The sequence below is a fragment of the Perca flavescens genome, chromosome 2 (genome assembly GCF_004354835.1).
Source record: "Perca flavescens isolate YP-PL-M2 chromosome 2, PFLA_1.0, whole genome shotgun sequence".
NCBI classification, from domain to species: Eukaryota; Metazoa; Chordata; class Actinopteri; order Perciformes; family Percidae; genus Perca; species Perca flavescens.
Window position 1 is genome coordinate 8,883,095 of NC_041332.1, and position 8,454 is coordinate 8,891,548.

Below are 8,454 nucleotides of genomic sequence, written 5' to 3' on the forward strand. Positions count from 1 at the left end.
CCTAAACAATGATCAATCAGATATCAGTCAGTTATCAGTCAGATAACGTCCATAATAATTTGATTTTGGGTTAGATTTTTTGACAGTTTTCAGTGGTTATGAGGAGCAATATGAGGGAGAAATTTGTCATTGATCATTGTTTAGGAACATTAAACCACGTGAGCTTTTTCCTTGCCATAGGCACCAATGAAGAAGAAAACGTTAATGTGACATGACTTCTATAATCGTTGGATTTTGGTTTTGTTTTTTTGACAGGCTTAAGTGTTCATGACAAGATACGGCCATGAGAAATATGGTGATGGTTAAGCGTTTTTTTCACGTTAAGCGTTTTTTTCACGTTAGTTTTTTTCACGTTAAGCGTTTTTTTCACGTTAAGCGTTTTTTTTCATGTTAAGCGTTTTAGTATGTCCCCTGTAGCCTGGGTTAAAGGAAATATGGTAGTGTATGTTTTGGTCATTTGATTTTCATTTCATGAAATACATAAATGAGGCAATACATATAAACATATGCATTAGGGTTTCCGAAGTAATTTTAGCCTGGGCTGAAAGCAACACTGGTAGGCTACACTGGCACTGTTGCCTTGGAAATGACAACATCCGGTCTCTGAATATTAAAAAAAAGGCATTTTCAAGTGATTTTATTTTTTGTTATATGAAATAGAAAATGAAAATCAAAGCATGTTTTAAATTTCTCCCATCCCCTTTTGCCCATGAAAAGGAATAAAACGCCTTGTAGTTCAATTACAAATTTTGCATTTTAAAACAAAAATCAAATAACCATTAGTTTTTTTGTTTTTTAATACCCGTTTATGAAATGAAAATCGAATGAACGAAAAAGTACACAGACCTTCCGCCTTCACACTTACTTCCTGCTCTGCCCCCATAATAATTATGAGAGGCCACTAGAGGGCAGCACCACTGTAAAAGATAACCTAATTCCCTGTATACAGGCACACATGAAGTGACATCATCAATAATCTTGAATATTTCTGACTATCAAATGAATATAAGTTCAATATTAGTTCTCTTTTTAGCTTTGTTTTGGTCTCCAACTCCTGAGAAAAATATCTCTAAGAAATGTTGCTAATAAATGATGGTTCTTTCTTCAACAGCTTGTCGTAAACTTTGTCTTGTTTGTCGTTTTTTTTGATGGGCAGATAGCGTGCTGCGAGTTTATCAGAGCATGTATTTCTGGCTGATTGCCAAATCAAAGCCTCCAGGTGTACTGAAGTCACAATGTGCAACTCACATGTGTGAAATTATTTTTGTAAAAATATGGCTGGAGGTAACATGTGAAGGTTGTTTATGGTGCTTATTGATTAATAACATTTGCGCTTTTCAAAAACTAATCTTGTGGAAGCAGTTCACCTCTTTTTGATCACTGCAACTTTAAGTGAGGTCTGGTTTCTAATTGATTTTATTACAATCACTTTAGTTGATACACTTGAATGGCAATTAAATCTGTGTATGTGTTGGAATGGGATTAGTTGTGTGTTAACACAATTACAACTCTGAGTAATGAGCAGGGAACCCATATGTGCACCAACATGGTTTAGTTCTCCACATTTAATACACTCTCACAGAAAACTGGCTCTTTGCTGTTATTTTGACTTTGCTGGTTAATATAATTTTAATTACATTTTCGTTTAACCCCTTTTTAATCAAAGCAAGTGTTTTAAAGGTCGGAATCCTCTTGAAAAAAGACAAGTTGCCTACAAAACAATACAAAAACAGTCAGTTCCAATGGAGCAATTTACCATAGTCTTTAAAACATCCAACGTCTTGAAATTAGCTGGAGTTATGAGCCTCCAACATTTTATTTCTATGGCTGGTTGACTTGGAAATGAAAATCAAAGTTTTTAAAGTCTGATAAAGGAAGTTGGCTCTGGGAAGCATGGTAGCTAATAATTTTTTAGGCCTCTTATCTTGACATCACAAGTTAATTAGCTCATTATTTTGAGACAACAAACAAATTTCCTCTGATCAGCACTTGATTAAATTATCTTCCTGAGAAAACAGATTGTTTTGTTTGTTTGCTTTGTTCGATTGTTTTCTGCATTTCATTTGTCTGTAATGTGATGTGCCAACTTAATATTTGTTTGCACTTGTGAAATATGTAAGAATAGTGGTGGAAAATGTGTTGCAGCTGGAAAACAGGCATCTTGAAGTGAAGCATATTGGCTGTTACCACCTCTGCATAGAAGATTGTACCTTCAGCTCTGATTGTTTGTCTGACTGTTTATTAGTAATATTAATGGAAATGGAACAATTATGGATGCTTCTTTCAAAGTAAAAATAACCTTAAAGGTCCAATATGTAAAATATTTACTGTATTTAATCAAAATATTACCACAATATGTCATCAGATATTAAGAAATCATGCTAAGTTGAAATACTATCTTTTCTGACAACAATGCTAAAGCCATTATCTTTGTCTTTGAAATTTCCATTCAGGGACGGAATGTCTGTTTTATTTTGGCCTGTGTGTTGTTAACTGCCTTTTTTGTCACCAATTTTGTAATACAGTGTTTACTCAAGTTGTATAACGGGTACTGGAAAGCAGTAGTACCAAAAATGACAGACGGTGACTTTGCCCTGGGTACAGACAACTGCGAGGTCGGGTTTTTTTTAGTGGCTGTAGCAGTGATGTTAAGCCGAGAAAGGGTGGCTGTCAGTCAGGCACAAAGCTCTGCAAGGTCGCAGTCTTTTAAGCGGTTGATGTTGTCACGTTTAGTCGCGAGAGCACAGGCGTTTATAACCGTATACATAGCAGCATCTAGCAACACCACTGCGCTGTGCGAGATTAGCACCTAGCTAGCTTTAGCTAGATTTAGCGTTCGCAACCTGGCAACCCACTGTGAACTTCGAGTCAGGGGAGGAGGGCCCGGGGGAGACGACTCGCTCCAGTATTTTGAATTTGAACTGCAGTAACCATCCTAAACGCTAGCTGTCAGTATTCCATATTGGACCTTTTTCTGAAAAGTCAACATAATGGCAAAAACAGTAAATGGCTGACGTAGGCTAAACGAGTTCTCGGCACTACTCTTATCTGTTTATAGCAACTAGGGTAACATCTCATAATGAACCTGGTCACGATTTATGGATATTAATCTAGCAAAAGGTGCAATCTTCCAAATTGCACCTTTTAATGACCTGAAGAACCTTTTGATATACACTGCATATGTACATCTTGCATATTCATGTGCACAGGCAGGGAGCTCGTCTTATCCAGGTGTGTGGAAATTATATTCCTACATCCTCCTCGCCTGTGTTGGTCTGTGTCCATTTTACAGTAGATTTATAACCTCAGCTGTCCATAAATGGGACTAACTGTGGTAGCAGAAGACCTAGGTCAATTGGAGGCAGAGTGTTACAGCTGTCAGAGGAACGCTCTCTCTCATCTCCTATGTCCATCACATTAAATCGACAGGGCGTTGTAAAGGACGGCCGGGCACCAAGAGTGCACGGGAGGAATTAAATTATGGGGGAGGCTGCAAGGAGAGCAAAGGAGTGAGAGACAGATAGGTTTCAGTCCAGAATGAAGAATGAAATGTATAGAATGCAGAAACTTCCCATTAATTCAAGCAATACGTTACATAATAAGGTACACCAAAGCAAAGCGTAGTTACCCTTTTTCAAAAGCGTAACAAATGATTAGTTACCCTTTTTCAAAAGGGTAGTTACCCTTTTTCAGAAGGGTAACGATGTAAAGTCCGACCGACTGATTTAATTTTACTGAATTACTACTAAATATCCCACGATTTAGTAGATTGGTGAATTGGTTAGTTTATCTTAGAGATGTTCCAATACCATTTCTTCCTTCACGATACCAATGCCTAAACTTGCGTATCGCTCCATACCGAGTACCGATCTGATACCAGCGTGTTATAATAGATATATTTTGTTATGTTTTAACAGCTGTATCCTAATATCTCTGTATGGATGTGATTATGACTGCTGTCATTGTTAAACTCTTTGTGAAACATGAACATACACAAATAATGAATGCCACAGAACTTTCTTTTGTTATCCAGTTTGACAATCAGTCATAACAGAAAAAGAGAATAAATAAACTACTTTAAAGTAGATTTTCTCTGGGGCTAAATTATGTGGTTTTGGAGTTTGCATAAAATTGAGTACTTGCCGATACACATACTAGAATTTTAGGCAGTATTGGAGGCTTTTCCAAAACTGGTATCGGTATTGGGACATCTCTAGTTCATCTGCAAAATTTTGAAGCCATTGGGTGCATCTCACTTCCCATATCTGATAGCTCCTCGCTTCTCGGTCCTCAGTTCCACTGGAAGTTGCTCTGTCCCTCCTTCATAGAGACCGTCTCAAAGCTCTTATTTTCTGCCCCAAGGAGCGAGCATCGCGGAGGGATCTCCGAGGAGCTATGGTTGAGGATCTCCCAGGAGCTATGAGCGAGGATACACGAGAGCAGCTTTCCCGTAACTCTGCCCATACAGCTGAAAAATTTTACAATATGATGTTTATTTGCCTTTACCCACTTTGTCACAGTATCCACATTATTGGTAATTATTTATGAAAACTCATTGTGTTAATATTTTGTGAAATCAACATTAGTCAACCCTACAATATCGCCAAAATATCGACATTAATGTATTTGGTCAAAAATATTGTTATATTTGATTTTCTCCGTATCGCCCAGCTGTACTTCAAAGCCATCTGGCAGTCAAACAATGAAATACATTTTTGCGAATGTTGTGTCCAAATTGATAGCAAATCAAAATAATTGTTTTACAGTAATATAGTTGGATGGTGTTTAAGGGGTTAATGGTAAATACTCATCTAAGACATGTTCATCGAAAGGGGGGCCCTGGTCGTTTTTTGTCCATCTGACAAAATCTGTATGAAATATGTTCAGAACATAATCATTAATAGTCTTAAATCACCGGGACCTCTTTGCCTGAACCATGTACTGTAGTAATATCTGTGTTGGTATAGGCCTATGTGTGATAGTGGAGAAAATCTAAATTTTATGTAATTTCTTGACATGAAAGCTGAAAAACAAAAATTCCAAAAGCATCACATGATGTTTTATTCAGTCAGTCAGTTCTGGTTTCTATCTTATTTAAAGAAGCTTAATTGACAGGAATGTCAAATACGAGCAATATTGCAAATATATGATTTGTTTTTGTGCTGTATCTTCCTTTCTACTGCCTGCACATCTAATTTCTCTTTGGTTTGTTTCCATCTTCTAATCTCAGCCTTCTGCTATTAAATTCTCTTGTGATTTCTCAACATCAGTCTATTTATTTCGCAATATCTCTCCCCCTCTCTTATCCCATCATTTCTACTCCTTTAAGTTTTGTTTCATGTTTCCGTCTTTTGTTTTAAACCTCAGATGTTTCATCACTTGCCATTGCTGCCTCTTTCTCTCCATATCTCTGCTTTAGTATTTCTCCTGCTGAACTTATTAGAAAGATGTCAGGCATAGCAGGTGACTGGGCTGCCAGCCATGATTTCTTGTTTGTGTGTGTGTGTGTGTGTGTGTGTGTGTGTCTGTGAGAAAGGGAAGATGTATAGATGTAGGAAGAGAAGTGAAAACGTGTTTACTGCTATACTCATGTTGTCACTTTCCAACTGGTAACATCTTTAGGCCTACATGTTATGGATTCAATTGAATAAAATAATGACCACAGTTACTGCTTATATACACAGCAAAAGTCAACCCAGCTTGATAATGCTAATTCTTGTCATCACAGTGAGGTGGCCAGGCACATAACCACCTTGAAAACAACAATGCTTAAAAAAGAAATTGTCATTGTAGCAGCTCCGCTGTTCACAGATACCCACAAACACATGGGGAGGAATATTTTCCACAGCTCTTTATTTAATAACTGCATCAGCAATGAATTGTCCCACAGTCCGTCTGGAGCTCCCTTGCTCCCACTTGGCCCGAGGCTCTCGGTCGCGAGGGCAAGACTTCACGCTGTCCAGCCCACCACACAGTGTCCACGTCTCCTCTCACACAGTTGGCCATCCAAAAGCTTGCTCCGGCTCACTACTGCTTTTAAAGGGAGAGCATGATTAGACAACTCGCTGCAGCTGTAACAATCAGTCCCTCCCTGCCTGTTCACCTGAGCCACCACCACCTCCCCACACTCTCTCCCTCTCTCCACGCCTCCACAGTCATTTCTTTTTTTTTATTAATGCAAAGCAACACAAAATAAGTAACATAACATTGACAATTAAAGCTTTATTGCGTAACCTTTTGATATTAATGAACGTCCGTTACATTCAAGCCATTTCCAAATGAGTTGCTACAAAGCTAATTAAGACTATCAGCTCCACACAACCCTCTCTGTATTTCGCAGCATGGCTTTGTTTAGAACATGGTGTCGTCCAATGACTTTCGTGTGCAGAAACCCGTGTGAAGATTATTACCTCTTAGTCCATTGTGTTTTTTTATTCTTCCGAACGTCCGCCACATCGGCAACAAATTTGAAACGACACATCGAGTTGAAGCATCAGACCAATCTCGAAGCAGCTTATTTGTGAACTAATTCTCTTTTTTGGGACTATGAACTATGAACGTAAACTAGTTCATTTGAATCTCTGTGAACCAACTGAACTTTGAGCTTGTTTTTGTTAAATGTAAACTTGCATAACACGATATGGGATATTTAAAAGAGATTTCTCTTCAAGCAGGGTTGTTATTCACCTTGGTTCTGTGTAACAAACCATCTGGCGCGTCAGGTTAGGTGTTTATGGCAGCATTGACGAATTGGATCTAATAGGTCAACAGCATAACATCCCCCTGCTCACAACTCCCTTTCTGCACTTAGACATTGCTGACAGTTGCCTTGGTCAGCCCTCGTTTAAGTCTACAATCTGCCTACATCAGAAAATTGAAGACTGTAAAATCGTACGACTGACCACATTATTAAACCAGGCCTCGCTAACTTAAACACTTCCAAATACGTTCTGAATATTTAGATAAGTGTAAAAAGGATGGAAAGCTCCCAGTACAACTGAATTGAAATATAGAGGCAGCAGAAACAGCAGCCTACAGCCCACCACTCTGCACAATGCAGCAAGGACCAAATAAAAACTCAGTTCTCAGTTGGAATGATCAATACATGAAGATGCTGCTTTGGCAAGAACAAAAAAGGGAATATGGAGTGATGAAGGAGGAGAGAGATCAAAAGGCAGATAGTTGCTGTGTCCCTTCCCTGGATCCTTTGAAGTTAACATTTCTAGATCAAATATGTCATAATGGGCCAACAAGGCTTGTCCTATTTGAAAGGATTCAAGAAATGTGGCCAAGAAATGCAGCCTTCATTTGCCATTGGACGACACAAGCAGTGTCAACCACTAATTAACAGGGATGCAAAGTAAAACCTTGGTGCTGTGCCTTGGCTTGCAAATGGAACAGCTTTTTGAGGCCTTTCACAATGCAATAATTATTGATAAGCAGGAAAGCAACACCTGTGAGAAGGATGAAAAGAGAGAAGAAAAAGATGGGGAGGGGGGGTGAAGGTGGAAGCAGGGACGGAGGGTTCAGTGGGGAAATGGAGTCCCTGAGACATATGGCGAGGGGCGCAGAGAGAATTCTCCCACCCAGGTGTGAACGGCACCAAGCGTACCTCCAGCAGCCACCAAGAGGCAGCAGCCTGCCAACAAACACCCACTAATGAACGGAACAGCTTGAATCAGAGGGACAGGGAATGTAGATGGGAGCGGTATGGCCTCATCTGCATTACCAAGCAGTCACGGTGGGTTTCTGTGTGATACATGGATTGGATAGATTCAGAAACTGATCACCAGTGACGGCTTGGAAATGGAAGCAGTGGATTTCTAGAGGTTTCTCCAGCGGCTCTGGTGGGAAATGAGGGCAGGGAGGGGAGACAATGAGCCGAAGAGTGACAGAAACAGAGTCATGCAGAAAAATTGGAAAATTAACACAAGGGTAAAAAATCATAAGGCTGGAAACAGAGGTAAAGAGGGAGGCAGGGAAAGAGCAAAGGGTGGAAAAAGATGAAAACAATGTGAGTAAAGAGAACGGAGAGAAATACAGTGCATAGAAAAAACAGAAAGATATGAATACAGAAATAAAAGACAAAAAAATAAAAGGACTTTCTACCGTCTCAGCCCTCCAACCATCTTGTTTGTCCAAATTGGTTTCAAGTACCTTCAATTTCACAGTAGGTGTCTGTTTCTTTCCTACAATTACTTGTTTACTTGTCATGCCAATCTGTCCTTTCTCTTCCATAGAAAACAACTGGAGAAGACGGGTCAAGCTGTGATTGTGTGTGTGTGTTTGTGTGTTCATACAGTATGTGTCCTCTCCTTGCCCCATTTAGCATTGAGAGGCCAGCAGAGTATTCAACAACCAAGCCAATTTCAGTTTCCATTTCAGCTCAAATGAATCCACGAGCAGGAGAGTTTATACAAAACACTCACATTCTGCTGGATTTTTAAGGATTAG